Source organism: Dasypus novemcinctus, chromosome 2, assembly GCF_030445035.2.
Source record: "Dasypus novemcinctus isolate mDasNov1 chromosome 2, mDasNov1.1.hap2, whole genome shotgun sequence".
Classification (NCBI taxonomy): Eukaryota; Metazoa; Chordata; class Mammalia; order Cingulata; family Dasypodidae; genus Dasypus; species Dasypus novemcinctus.
The window spans coordinates 18,624,244-18,638,083 of record NC_080674.1 but is presented as its reverse complement, the minus strand read 5'-3'; positions in this window follow the sequence as shown (position 1 = coordinate 18,638,083).

Sequence of the window (13,840 nt, the reverse complement as noted above, 5' to 3'; positions counted from 1 at the left end):
ATATTCCAATCCTTAATGCAGAAACATGATGCTCAAAACATAATTTAGGGAAGCAGATGTAGCTCAAGCGGTGGGGCACCCACCTACCACAAGGTAGGTCCCAGGTTCGGTTCCCGGTGCCTCCTAAAAAAGATCAAGACAGCAATGGCATGACTGAGCTGGTGCAACAGGACAGCACAGCAAGCTTACTCAACAAGGTGATGCAGTGAGATGATGCAACCAAGAGACAGCAAGGAAATACAATGAGAAACACAACAAACAGGGAGTGGAGATGGCTCAAGTGATTAGGTGACTCATTCCCACATGGGAGGCCCTGCGTTCGGTTCCCAGTGCCTCCTAAAAAAAAAGAAGACAAGCAGACACAGAGCGCAAACGGTGAGCACAAACAGCAAGGGAGGGGGAGAAATAAATAAATAAATCTTAAAAAAAAAAAAACATAATTTATTGTGGCTCCTGAAATGTTCCTTCTAGAAATGTGTGAATAAATGGTAACTAGGTAGGTGTTACTGAAATAATCAATTAATCCCAGAAGGAAGTGGGGTTGGATTTTTTCTTTGCTATAACCATCATACACAGAGAAAAGCATGCTTCCCTCAGTCTTGCTTTCCGCCCTTACTATGTACACATTGAGGTAACTTTTCAGGTTGGCTGTTCAAATCTAGAAATAATCATAGAATGATTTGCCTCTCAGTGTTGGATAATCAATATGCCAAATTCAGATGCTCATACAGGATACATTAACTATGTTTTAAAATTTTTCCTAAAGTACCAATTTCCCATATAAATTTTATAATTGTCTCAAGAAGATTCAATTTCTGATTTGGGTTAGCTTTACTTAAATACTGTCATCATTCTAAATGTTCACCAATATTTCTTTAGAATTCTGAAATACAAAGAACCAAAATTAGCAACTTCAAAATGAGGTAATTTGTAATTCAGACACTAAATAAATATAATGAAGTAAGTCCATTTATAATATTCTAATTACCCAGCAATAACTATCTTATAAGGACAAATTAATGAGTTTTTAACTATCTATATATATTCAAATGTGGAAAAAATAAATTTCATGACATCTGCAATGGTATTATTATGATACATCCCTGATATATAATATCCAGATTTCTAATCGGTTTCATTTTCAGAAGGTTTCTAAAGTTACTGCTGATACTGAAGGTACAAATCACCCATACCTAAAAAGCAAAATGTAAGAGTAGCTGTGTAATTTAATGAAATCTAAAGGTAGTTGTATTAATTCCCTAGGGCTTCCATAACAAAGAACTACAAACTAGGTGGCCTCCAACAACAGGAATTTGTCTTACAGTTCTGGAAGCTGGAAGGCCGACGCAGAGTTGTCAGCAGGGCTGTGTTCCCACTGAAGCCTCTGGGACAGGATCCTTCTTTGCCTCTTCCTGGTTTCCGGTGGTAGCCAACAAGCCTTGGAATTCAAGGCTTGTGGCTGCCTAACTTCAGTCTCTGCCTCCACCTTCACCTGGTCACCTTCCCTCTGTGTCCTAACTCCCCTCTTCCTATAAGGACATCAGTTGTATGGAGTCAGGGCCCACCCTAAGATGGTATGACCTCATTTTACCTTATTACATCTACAAGGACCCTATTTCCATGAGGTCCCATTCTGAGGTACTGGTATTAGGTCTTCAACAAATCTTTTAGAAGAACGCAAACCAACGCATAAGAGTAGTTCTCCATTCCAGTGAATATCTGTGAGATGTTAAACAAGCGATATTGATTACTTCAGCAGTGCTGAATCCTTCTGTCAGTAGCAAGGCATCATGCAAGGGCCTTCCGGAAAACCTTGCCAATGTTTTCAAAACATGGTGCACTCCTCCTGTGCTCACTTAAGATGTATTAGCAACCGTATTAGTTTCTCTGTTCTGAATTATCTCCCTGTCTTAATCCTTGACCTACTAATGTCTCAAAACACTTTAAAGCAACAATTAGATCCTTCTCTGCACTGCTCTTTATGCTGATGAGGCATTTGGCACTCTCACAAAAGCATAATAAGACTAATTTGTCTTCGCCTGCTTGCTCTGACAAGGATTTCATTTTCAGTAGGTGAATATAAATTACAGCAGAATGTTACACAACTTCAGTGAGAAGATGATGGTAATAGAAGTGAAGAGAGTGGAGACAGAGAGGAGTGAAGGAAAGTTAAAATGAGATTATTGGCACTTCAGAACTCTGCCATTTTAAGCCTATAAAATAGAACTATGTTTTGCCATTTTTAGGATTTTTAAAAATGAAGTCTATAGTGGGCTTTATTTTGGCTCTTTTTCCCTTCAGATAATTTTCTAATAAATGATCTATTTCCTGTCACCATCCATAGATAACTCTCTTTGATATTTTGTGTTCTCGGTGATACACTGTCACTTCTCTATGTATTTTAATGCATTAAATAGAGTGGTAGGTGCTCTGTGTGTGTTTGTGGATGTGTATATATGTGTGTGTGTGTGTGTGTATGTCATAGGAACATGGAAACATTCAAGTAAACGCCAAAATTATTTTTTTTTAATTTTTACTCAGTTATTCCTTATGAAGCCAGCTAGTAAGATAGGGAATCAATAGATGGATCTGGAACCTGATAAGAAATCCACATATCCCCAAGATGGCTGCTGGAAGACCCTCCCCAAGATTCTGCCATTCAGAACAGTATTTCCTCTGGAAGTCAGGAGAAGCCCTGGATATTCCCCAAGGACTTTATCATTGGGCCCTCCTGGGGGATTGATGGGTGGGATAATCAATCAAAACAGCAAACAGCTGGAACTCCTCCCCTGCCATTAGAAAAGGGGCGGAATAATTAATGGTTTAAAAAGCAAGCGCCAAGCTCTCTTGCTCTCTTGCCTTTGCCCTGTCCTGGTGCCAGTCCCAGTGCCAGTCCTGCCCTGTTCCTGCCTTCTGTGCCCTGCATTCGCCATGTCCCCCCACATGGATCAGCACATAAGTAAAACCTGGGCATTTATAATCTATAATGGGTAATTGTAGTCTGTGAATCAGCCCATTTTATCACTTCTCAGCTCCTTCCTCTCTACCTGGGACTCAAAATCTGTTATTTTCTCCCATTTCTCTTCCCTCACTACCTAAATAAATTAATGGCCTAACTCACCTGATGTGCTCTTGCAATTCATTTCTGCAGCATAGCCAAGAAACTAGACAAAATCCGGTTACACTTAGACACATGGTATTTTCCCTAGCCCCAAAAATCCGTTTTCTACACCTTTGCAATAGTCCTATATAATAGGAGCCAATATCAGTATCCAATAAAAAATGTAGTTATTAATACCTTGATGCAAATTTTATTGATGTAATTTCAGTCGATTTGTGCCCATACCAAATAGAGCATGACTGGTTGTTAAAATCATATTTTTACTAATTCAACCTAGAACTAAAAGAAGTTGCCACCTATCTTCTCTTTTCAAAGCAGCCTGCTGACCCCTCCCTTCTGAACCTGACCCAACAACGATCTGCACATCCCAGCCCCATAGCCCATAGGAGAGATCAAGGATGTCTATTTGGATGTAATTGCCAGTGAAGGGTGAAGGGTGAAGTGTGAAGGCACCACCTCAGAGGGGCTTCAAGAGACCACCAAGAGAGACCTGTGTCCTTGAAGGCCTGGGAAGTTGGATTAGTGCAGTGGTGATTCTCAAAAGATTTAACAACCATTGCTGCATGGACTTTGATAAGGCTGGAGCAGTATCCTGGGGCCCTGCATTGCTAAGGGTTTTAGTTGGCTAGGCTGCCAAAATGCAATATACCAGAGATGGGTTGGCTTTTACAATGGGGACTTATTAACTCACAAGCTTACAATTTTGAGGCTGTGATAATGTCCAAAACAGGGTTTCATTGGGTGATGTTTTTCTCCTGGAAGACGAAGCCCTGCAGCAGGCAATCCTGGACTCCTCTCTCACTAGCAAGGCACAAGGTGGCATCTGCAGGTCTCTCCCATGTCTTCCCTGGGTTTGTTGCCTTCAGCGTCTGGCTTCCTCTGGTTTTGTCTCTGGGCCCATGGTTTTTTTCTGTGTTTCTGTGACTTTTTTCTCTCCTTCTATGGCTTTTTTTCTCTCCATCTCTATTTCCATGATCACCCCATTTATTTATAAAGGACTCCAGAAAGAGGACTAAGGCCCCTCCTGGGTCATGCCCTACTGAAGTAATCTAATCAAAAGATCCCACCTACAATAAATTCACACCCACAGGAATGGATTAGCTCTAAAGACATGAGTTTATGGGATGCATACAGCCTCAGTCTAACACATAGTAGCTGTTTCAGATAATTAGTACATCTTAGATACAACATTAAAACTTCACTAGTGTTAGTTACTAAAGCATCAAGTTTTAATAAAAATAATAATTCTTCCTGTATCATCAAAAACCTTCCTAAGTGAACCTAGAATTATTTTATGCTACAAGTACATGGCAGCAAAGAATTCATAATCACTAATGGGGTTTAGTATCACTGACTTGATCTGTGCTAAGATGTCATCAGTGTCACCATTGATTTTGCACTTTCAGTGAAAAAAGCATGTAACATCTTAATATCATTATGAAAAGAGTTTTTGACCCTGAAGTACACCTGAAAGGGTCTTGAGTATTCCCAGTGCTCCACATACCACATTTAGTATCTTCTGGGCTAGATTATACAATAGGAAAAATGTCATTGGTTTATATGGGGAAAATATAGGATTCTGGCATCTCAACGTAAATCTACATAAGAAGGTAACTCAGCTTTAAATGACAAAGCCAGCACTGGAACCCAGCTATCCTGGCTCTGAGTGAGGTACTAAATGTATAGTATGACAAGACATTTATGCCTGGTGGCGCCATCCCTTAGCTCAGTGAACCTTAGTTAAAGCTACAGTGACATAATCTTATATCCTTAATATTTTCAGTACCTTACATAATGTAGGATAAGATTATTGCATTGAATTCCTCCATAGGATAAGATGCCTGTCCTCCAATCCTTGTTTATGAGCCCTGTGTATTTTCTCATAGAGAAATCAATAATATTCCTCAAGAGAGGATATTTGCTGTTACAGTCATGGTCTCTGTTACCAGTTCAGTGATGTGTCCTTATCAATAGATATAATGGCCACCGGAAAAACTGAAAATGCTCAGAAAGGCTGAATAGGTTTTTTGAAGACATGATGGAAGTTGATTGCTTTTATCTCACTGTCACAGTCTATATACCTGGAAATGAGTGTCTCTATCAAGCAAAGTTTTGCACCATTGATGAACTACAGAATTAGCCATTGCCTTATGGCAGGCATTAAAATGAAAATACATCTTTTATCTCTTTTTACTAGGAAGGGAAGTAGGTGAAAGCTGGAGCAATTTAGTGCTGGGAGTAGGAAATAGTCTCAAGATATGGTGCAGGGGTGATGAGAGATTTTTGAGCCCACAATGCATTTTATATTAGTGTATTAAAATCCTGCTTACAAAATGTTGCAGAGGGTGTCCTGCTTGGTCTAGTGGTCATGCAACCTGTGTTGTCAGCACCATTTGGGACTGAAAATATTCTCTGCTGCTTGGATCTTAGAGATGTGGGGAACATAACGGAGGCTTCTACAGCAAGGGGGGAAATGTGACACACTAAAGAATGCATAAAACTCCAAAGATACAGAGAAGTTTCATTGTTAATACTTCTTTTAGATAGTATTGAATTCAATCTATAGAGATGAGACAAAAACGAACCCCAAATTTTTATATAACGGTGAACAAAAATCAAAACCCTTTGCATAATCTAAAACCACCCAAAGCCAAAGAGTTAGCATAAAAAGATTAATATCCATTATTTAAAGTGTTTTAAACTTACTGTACAAATATTATTTCTTGCTCGAACTTCTTTTACTAATCTGATTATATAATATATATAAATTTGGAAGAACTGTAATATATTTTATTAGGCCCACAAGTACTGAAGAGTGTCCATACTAAGAAATTTGCCTAATAATCTTTGGCGCTTTTAATGATGTCTGCAAATATTTCATTTATGACAACTTATTTTAACTTTTACATAATAATAGAGAGAGGGAACTATTCACTTTGGCTACATAAAGTCATTTTTATTTATCGAAACTCTAAGGGTATAAATAAAGCAAAGGGCAACATGAAATAATTTTCTTAAACGTAATTGATACAATTTCAGTACCACTACAAATCACTATTTGAAAAATTCTGTGGAGATGTGGCAGAGAGCAATATTTGTTGTGTTTCTCAACATGGAAGAAGAGATCAATAAGGGATCTACGATTCTTCAAATAACTTAGTCTCAATGTCCTACATATGTGCTAGGATCTATGTCTCTTCATTCAGAACCTGTCTCTTTTCCTAACAAGAATCTAGTAAAATGACACGCCACCCCCATTGTATTGTTTGTAATGTAGAGGGACATTTACATGGCCCACATAAAGTGCATTAGTCAGGGTTTTCCAGGGAGATAGAACCAACAGAAATACAGATATTAAGAGATTTATTATAAGGAAATGGCTCACATGATTGTGGGGGCTGGCAAATCCTAATTTCCCAGAACAAGCTAGAGGTTGGAAATAACAGAAAGGGAGATATCGAAGTCTTTCGTTCAAGTCTGTAGAAGAGACCAGAAGACTGGGGGGTGTAGTCCCAAGAAAGAAGTCCTTCTGATTATTGAAACCCTCGGTCCTTGCTGAAGTTAATCTCATCTACTTAAAGACAGTGGATTGTAGATGCTAACCCCATCTACAAAATTCTTCCAAAGTAACAACAGGGCCAGGGTTTAACCCAATGACTGGACACCATAACCACCAAGCAGGTCTCTTTTCTGAAATCCTGAGATTGTGATTAAAACTGAAAATAGCATTCCTTTCCATTGGATGTTTTTTAATTCAGAAATATAGTTTTGGAAGCCATTATGCTTTGTTTTCTCCTATACATACAAGTTAGCTGCAGAAATGCTTATCCATCAAATATACCTAATGTCAAACTCTTGGCAATGCCTCACCAAAGATGATAAGAGTCTGAGGTAATATGCAAATGAAAAAGTGACACGTAAATACTAATTAAGTAATGTCCCATCATAGTAGAAAACGAAATGGAACTGGCCTTTCGATTCATATTTTATTTCAGTGCATTTGATAAACTGGTGGAAATAATTGATTTTCAATGCAAATGCAGAAGAGAAAAGAGACTTTGTTTATACAACTTTCACTTGGTTCAAATAGACCAGTTCTTGGGATTCTCAAAATATCTTTTTACTGACACCAATGAAAAAGAAGGAAAGAAAGTTTACTTTCTTTTAGTACACATTTGGAAATAATGCCTACTCAGCTATACTCAAGAACAAACCTGTCAATCAAATTAAGGAAAGACAAAAAAAAAAAAAAAGAATCACCCACTCACCTGCTAACTGCAGAATTAAGCTAATTTATTCAACATAACAATAAATGCCTTAAACTGTCACTCTTGCTTCTATTTCCCTATACCCCTCCTTTGGATTATAAGAATTTGATTTCTTTTACATTCTACATGATCATAAAGTACAGCTTTTTTTTCTTCCCAAAGCCTGTGTGCATCCAAATAAGTTACACTCAATAGTTTTCCTCTATGACGTTTTTAAAGATATGCCCATGGTAATCTACATAGAACACAAACTTCCCCATTTTAACCATTTTTAAGTATATGTTTCAATGGTTTTGATTACATTCACGATCTTGTATTACCATCACCCAAAACTTTTTCTTCATTCCACACAAACTGCTAAACTCATTAAGCAATAGCTCACCATTTTCTTTTCCCCTGACACCTAGTAACCTCTAATCTGCTGTCTCTATGAATATGATTATTCTAGATATTTCACATATGTGGAATCATACAATATTTATCTTTCTGTGCCTGGCTTATTTTTCTCCACATGTTGTGTTCAAGGTTCATTCACGTTGCTGCACCTCACAGAACTTCATTCTCTCTATGACTGAATAATATTCCATTGTGTATGCAATATTTTGTTTATTCATCCATCTGTTGATGGACACGTGGGTTGTTCCTACCTTTTGGCCATCACAAGTAAGGCTCCTGTGACCACTGGACTACACCTAACATCATTTGAACAAATACTGAGGGCCTGCTACCTGCCCAGCTTGTTTGAGACGCCGATTCTGATATTTCTAGCCAGGAACTGAATTCAGACCACACCTCTGCTGCAGGGGTCCCATGGAGAGAGACCCCAGGCCAGGTTCTTTTACATCACATTTGAAGTTAAAGGTATGGCAGGAATTAGCAGACATTCATACAACCAGGACAGAAGCATCCATTCTCTCCCATCTTGTGACATGGGAATTAAAAGGAGAAATGACGTTTGCTCTTCTTTAATTCTTTCACTTTTTGCTAGATAGACAAGCATATGTCAGTCATTTAAAACTTTGATATCTGTCTGATAAAAGTTGTGTCTTTGATCAACTATTCAACAAGTCACTAATGAAGAAACACTCTCCCCTCTTTCTCTCTGTTACTGGTGGTGTTAAATTTGAAAGTGGTGATTAAAATGCTTCTGATAACTATTACTTAAAATCTGAAATGGAAGGTGTCACTGTAACCTGCTAAAATTTTTTTCTATTAGCAACATTGTCAAGGCTTCCATTGATATAGGCAATACTTCTGTGGCCCAAAACTAAATACTCCTGAAAGTTAGAAACTTTCTACCACTTTCTCTGACTTTGGCTAAGTCTGTTAAGTTCTCTATGCCTCAGTGTCACTTTCTATTGAAAGATAGGAAAAAAGTATCCAATATCCATGTTCAATTCCAGCTCTCAGATTCTGTTATTTCTTTACTGTGAAAAGTATCCTTATATATTCAAAATGTATTAATATATGTGCATATATTTGTATACATCTCTAACTGCATATTTAAGGCAAATCTTTAACCAATGTATCATGTAAAATTGTTCAGAAGTACAATACATATTAAAGAAGGAAAGAGTCCATTTTTACTCTCAAACATATTTTAAGGAAAAAAACATTAGGTCCAAAAACATGAAACAAAATATGATCAGTTCACATCCATCTCATTTTGGGATACTCTATACAAGCAAGGAGAAAATTAACTTTGAGCACATATTTTCTTGGTAAAAATTATTATTTTCTCAAGCTCATACTTAGTTCTGTAAAGAAGGCATGGAGAAAGATGCCTAAATAAATATTAGGAACCTGGTTCTGCAGAAAAGAAAACAGAAACTCTGCCAAGATCAGTGCCATGAATCCAGGACCTCTTTCCAACAAGCAAATACATTGTTACCTTACACAACATTTATTCCTTCATGGATGTATTTGCCCTAAAACTATTTAGTGAACACCTACTACAAATCTTTTGCATGCTGCTTATCCAATGCTGGTCACATGGGGGCTCTGTATATTTTACTTGTCAAGGGACTTAGATGCTAAAAGCTCCATCAACTCATGATGCTGACACCTCAAAAGGGAATTGTCACGGTTTCCTGTGGGAGGGTCAATACTTTCTTCCATTGAGACCAAGAGAATCACACTAATCTTAAATGGTTCTTTCTAAAAGTAACACACATCACTCTGCTCACGTTTTCTTGCCAAAAGAAGGCACATGGCCATGCCAACCTTTAAGGGGAAGGTAAGTTTAATCTTCAGGAAGACCACGAAGGAGAAAAGAATGAAAAAAAATATTGGGAGCAAGAGTGATGTCTGTCATATCCATGATACGCAAATTTGGCTAGTCCCCCCAAAAACCCATTTTGACAACTGATAATATTCAATCCAGCATGCTATAATATGCAGTCTAATGATAAAAGAATCTCTTATACACTTCTTTACATTTCCCAAAGTTTTGGACACATGTAAGAAACTCAATAATAGCTGAAAGAATTAATTACTGAACAAACAAATAATTCATTGTCAACTGGCCATGTGGTTGCCACAAGGAGAAAAGATTTTCTCCAACAAAGAATAGCAGAACCATCGTGAGGTCAAGTTCTAAACAAGGTTGTCCATGAGCCTAGGCTGAGTAAATGAAGCATATGCACTGAGTTGAGAGGTGAATTCTTGGCTATCCAAAAGTGACTCCCCCACTGCTTTGTCTTGACACATTCCTTCCTTCCTACAGGGCTGAAATTCCCACACTTAAGCAATAGAGGTATGCCTGTCATCCCAAATTTAAATATCTAAGGGCATTGTCTTAAAAAGGACAGTGTTGGTATTATTAATCATCAGTGATTATTGAGCTACGGTTTTGAATAATGATGAGGTTACTAAAAAGGAACAGAAATGTAAGCTGCAGCTATACTAATTGCCTTAGTTTGCTAAATGCCGCCAACACAATAATTCAGAAACGGGTTGGTTTTTACAATGGGATTTATTAACTTACAAGCTTACAGTTCTGAGGCTGGGAAAAATGTCCAAATTCAGGCCTTAGGTGAAGCTCTCCATCCAAAGGTCAGCTGCTGGCAATCCTGGACCTCTGCCACATGGCAAGGCGCAATGGCAACTCTGCCCATATCTGCCTTCTCCTACAGGCCCCAGGCTCCAGGCTCACTTTCTCCCTGAGCTCAGCTGTGGGCAATCAGGCCTGTGGCAGTGTCTGCTCGTCTCTCCACTCTCCTCTAGGCCTCATTGCTTCCGCTTCAGGCTTCTCCATCTGTGGCTTTTCTCTTTCAGCTTCTGGGTTCTTCTTTGTCTCTGTAGCTTTTTTTCTGTGTCTGTGGCTTTTTATTCCTCCCTTTATAAAGGACCCAGTAAGAGGATTAAGACCCACCTCAGGTCCCACATTTAAATTAATTAAAGGCCCCTACCTGAAGTAATTTAAATCAAAAGATCCCACTTACAGCAGGTGTATATGCACAGCCGGGAAGGCATTAGGTCTAAGGACATGATCTTTTGGTGACCACCCAGGTTCCAACTGTCACACTAATAGACATATTTAAGAGATAATATGGGAAGCAGATTTGGCTCAACTGATAGAGCATCCTCCTACGATATGGGAGGCCCAGGGTTCAAACCCAGGGTCCCTTGTGACCCTTGTGGTGAGCTGGCCTACACACAGTGTGATGCACGCAAGGAGTGCTGTGCCACGCAAGAGTGTCCCCACGTAGGGGAGCCCCACACGTAAGGAATGCGCCCTGCAAGGACAGCCACCGTGCGCAAAAAAAGTGCAGCCTGCTCAGAAGTGGCGCTGCACACACGGAGAGCTGATGCATCAAGATGACACAACAAAGAAAGAGACACAGATTCCCAGTGCCACTAAGAAGAATACAAGGGGACACAGAAGAACACACAGCAAATGGACACAGAGAGCAGACAGTGGGGGGTGGGGAATAAATAAAAAACAAATCTTTAAAATAAAAAAAAAGATAATAGGCCCATGTCTCAATGCTGACTAGGCCACTTCACAACAGTGAGCTGAAGGAATCCTGTTTTCAAGGAAGTTGTCAACATACTAAAGCATTTTGAAAAAGGAATAACCAGAAAGATAAAAGTTTGGGAATCCATATAATAAAAAAATATTAAGAAAACAGGGCCTGTGTAATTTAGAAAAGACTGTTTAAAATGCTTAGAACCTTATTCTTCCAGGTAAGATTGTCTTAAACATCCTCTTAGGGACAAAAGAGCATTTCTTCTCACTTCATCCAGCATTCACCTGTTAGCAACTGCTTTCACAGGGAAAACCCAGAGCAACAGAGCAGGGACAATTCATCCCAAGTATTTGTTTGGGTTATAAATTTAGAGTTCAAGTGCCAGATTCATCCAAAATAAAACCTGTTGCAGGTTCAACAAAAACAGGGTAAACAGGGGCCAAACTTGACTTACCATGCTCTACTCCAATAGTGCAAAAATGATGCTGCAACATTAATTCTTTGTTTTTGGTATGACTTTCACCTTGATAATTCTAGGAAGCAAATATTACAGATAAAATTATAATGTCTGAGCATTTCATCTTCCTATAGCCAGGTGCGACTGTAAGTTTTTTTTCCTAACTTCTTGTGAAACATCCTAATTTTCCACTAAGCACCTAAATGATAGTGAATGGGGAAAAATAATGCCATCCATGATTTATAAAATAATTGTTTATATAAATAAAAAGAAGTAGCTTATCATTAAAGTGACTAGCATGAGGGGAACAGGTAAATAAATGATAATACACCAATTTAATGGAATATCATTCCTACATTTAGAATAATCATGAAGGCTATGGATGAATATTATATAATGTTAAGGTTTATTGCATGCTATAAATACGGTCAAGAGATGCTGCAGTAATGAGTTCTGTTATGAGGAGAAGCACAGGCAGAGTCATACCAGGAGAACCATAAGTGTTTCAGCTGAAGCACACAGTTGGGAGGAGAGAAATGAGATAGGAGACACAAGGAAGAGAAGTTGCAGGGACCAGATCATAAAGAGCTTTCGGTACTTCTGATTCTTCTAGGGAGTAAGGTCTTTGTTCAAGGCAGTTGTGCTACAGTAGTAGAAATACATTCTAGAAAGGTTATTCAGATGATATTATGGGAAATGGTTTTAGACTCTTGTAGTAATCCTAGAGGTAAATCATAAGAACCTCAATGAAGTTTCTTCATTTCATTGAGAAAAAGAGCTCAAGACAATCGCACATTGAATAGACAGAATCTGATGAGGCCAAATTCCAGGGTGAGGGAGAGGGGGATATCTGGGATGATACCTAAGTTTCTAGTTTGATGCCACCAACAAAATGGGAAGTCCAAGGAGATGAGTAGGATGGAAGGGGGGCTGTGAGTTTTGTTTGGGTAGTTATCGGGAGAGGTACACAGAAGGCAGTTGGAAAGATGATCTAGAGGACAGGAAAAGAGCAAAAATATAAATTTGAGAGTCATCAAAATATAGGAATTTAAAGTCATGGGACAAGACAAGATCTCCCAAGGAGCATTTGAATGTTTTAAGAAGACTAATGGCATATCCATGAGGAACTCTGCCATTTAAAGAGAGAGTAGAGGAAGAATCAACCACAGGAGACTTAGAAGCAGCAGCCAGAGAAGTAGGAGGAGAAGCTGAAAAGAGTGATGGTCTGGATATCAAACAGACAATCTCAAAATATTTGGGTAGAAAGAAGAGTCAAATGTAGCAGAGAGAACAATGACAAATGCCTGCTGGCCTTCTAATAATGAAGACCTGGAGATTGGAGACTGTCAGTGTTTTCAGTGGACTGCAGGATAAATAAATTCACAGGAGTGAATGGGAAGTAACAATAGTGGAAGTAAAAAATTTTATCATAAACTTGGATGTAAAGGAAAAAGAGACAAAGTAGTTGGGAAGAGGAGTAATGAGAATAGATTAACACAACATGGAATAATTAGAATTCCATGGCCAGTTAGAAGGGAAATTGATTAATAATGTCTTAAGTCCATTTCCTTTTCTTCATCTCAAATGGCACAATCTTAGATGAGACTTCATCATTTTGGACTCTCATGGCCTTCCAATCCACTCAGCACACCGATCATGTTTCTGTCTCTGGCTTTGTTTTTAAGAAGGGAGACTTGAGAGAGTGAGATGCTGAGAGAAAAAAACCCAAAAACTAGCAAAGAATGGAAAGCTAAAGATTCCAGAAAAGGAGAACACAAAGAATGGGGATCTACACCAAATGCAGATATTTAGCCCAGAGGAGGAAAATCTGTATCTCTGAAACAAGAGCAAACTGAAGAAGAAAGGGTACAGATATAGTTACGTTTCCAGGAAAGAGAGGAAGAAGAAACTTTGAGAACATTCTTTTGTTTTGTTTTTGTTTGTTTGTTTGTTTGTTTGATTAAATCCTTTCCTCAATCAGCAAGCATTTAGTCATTATCACAATTGTGACAGATGCTTCTCT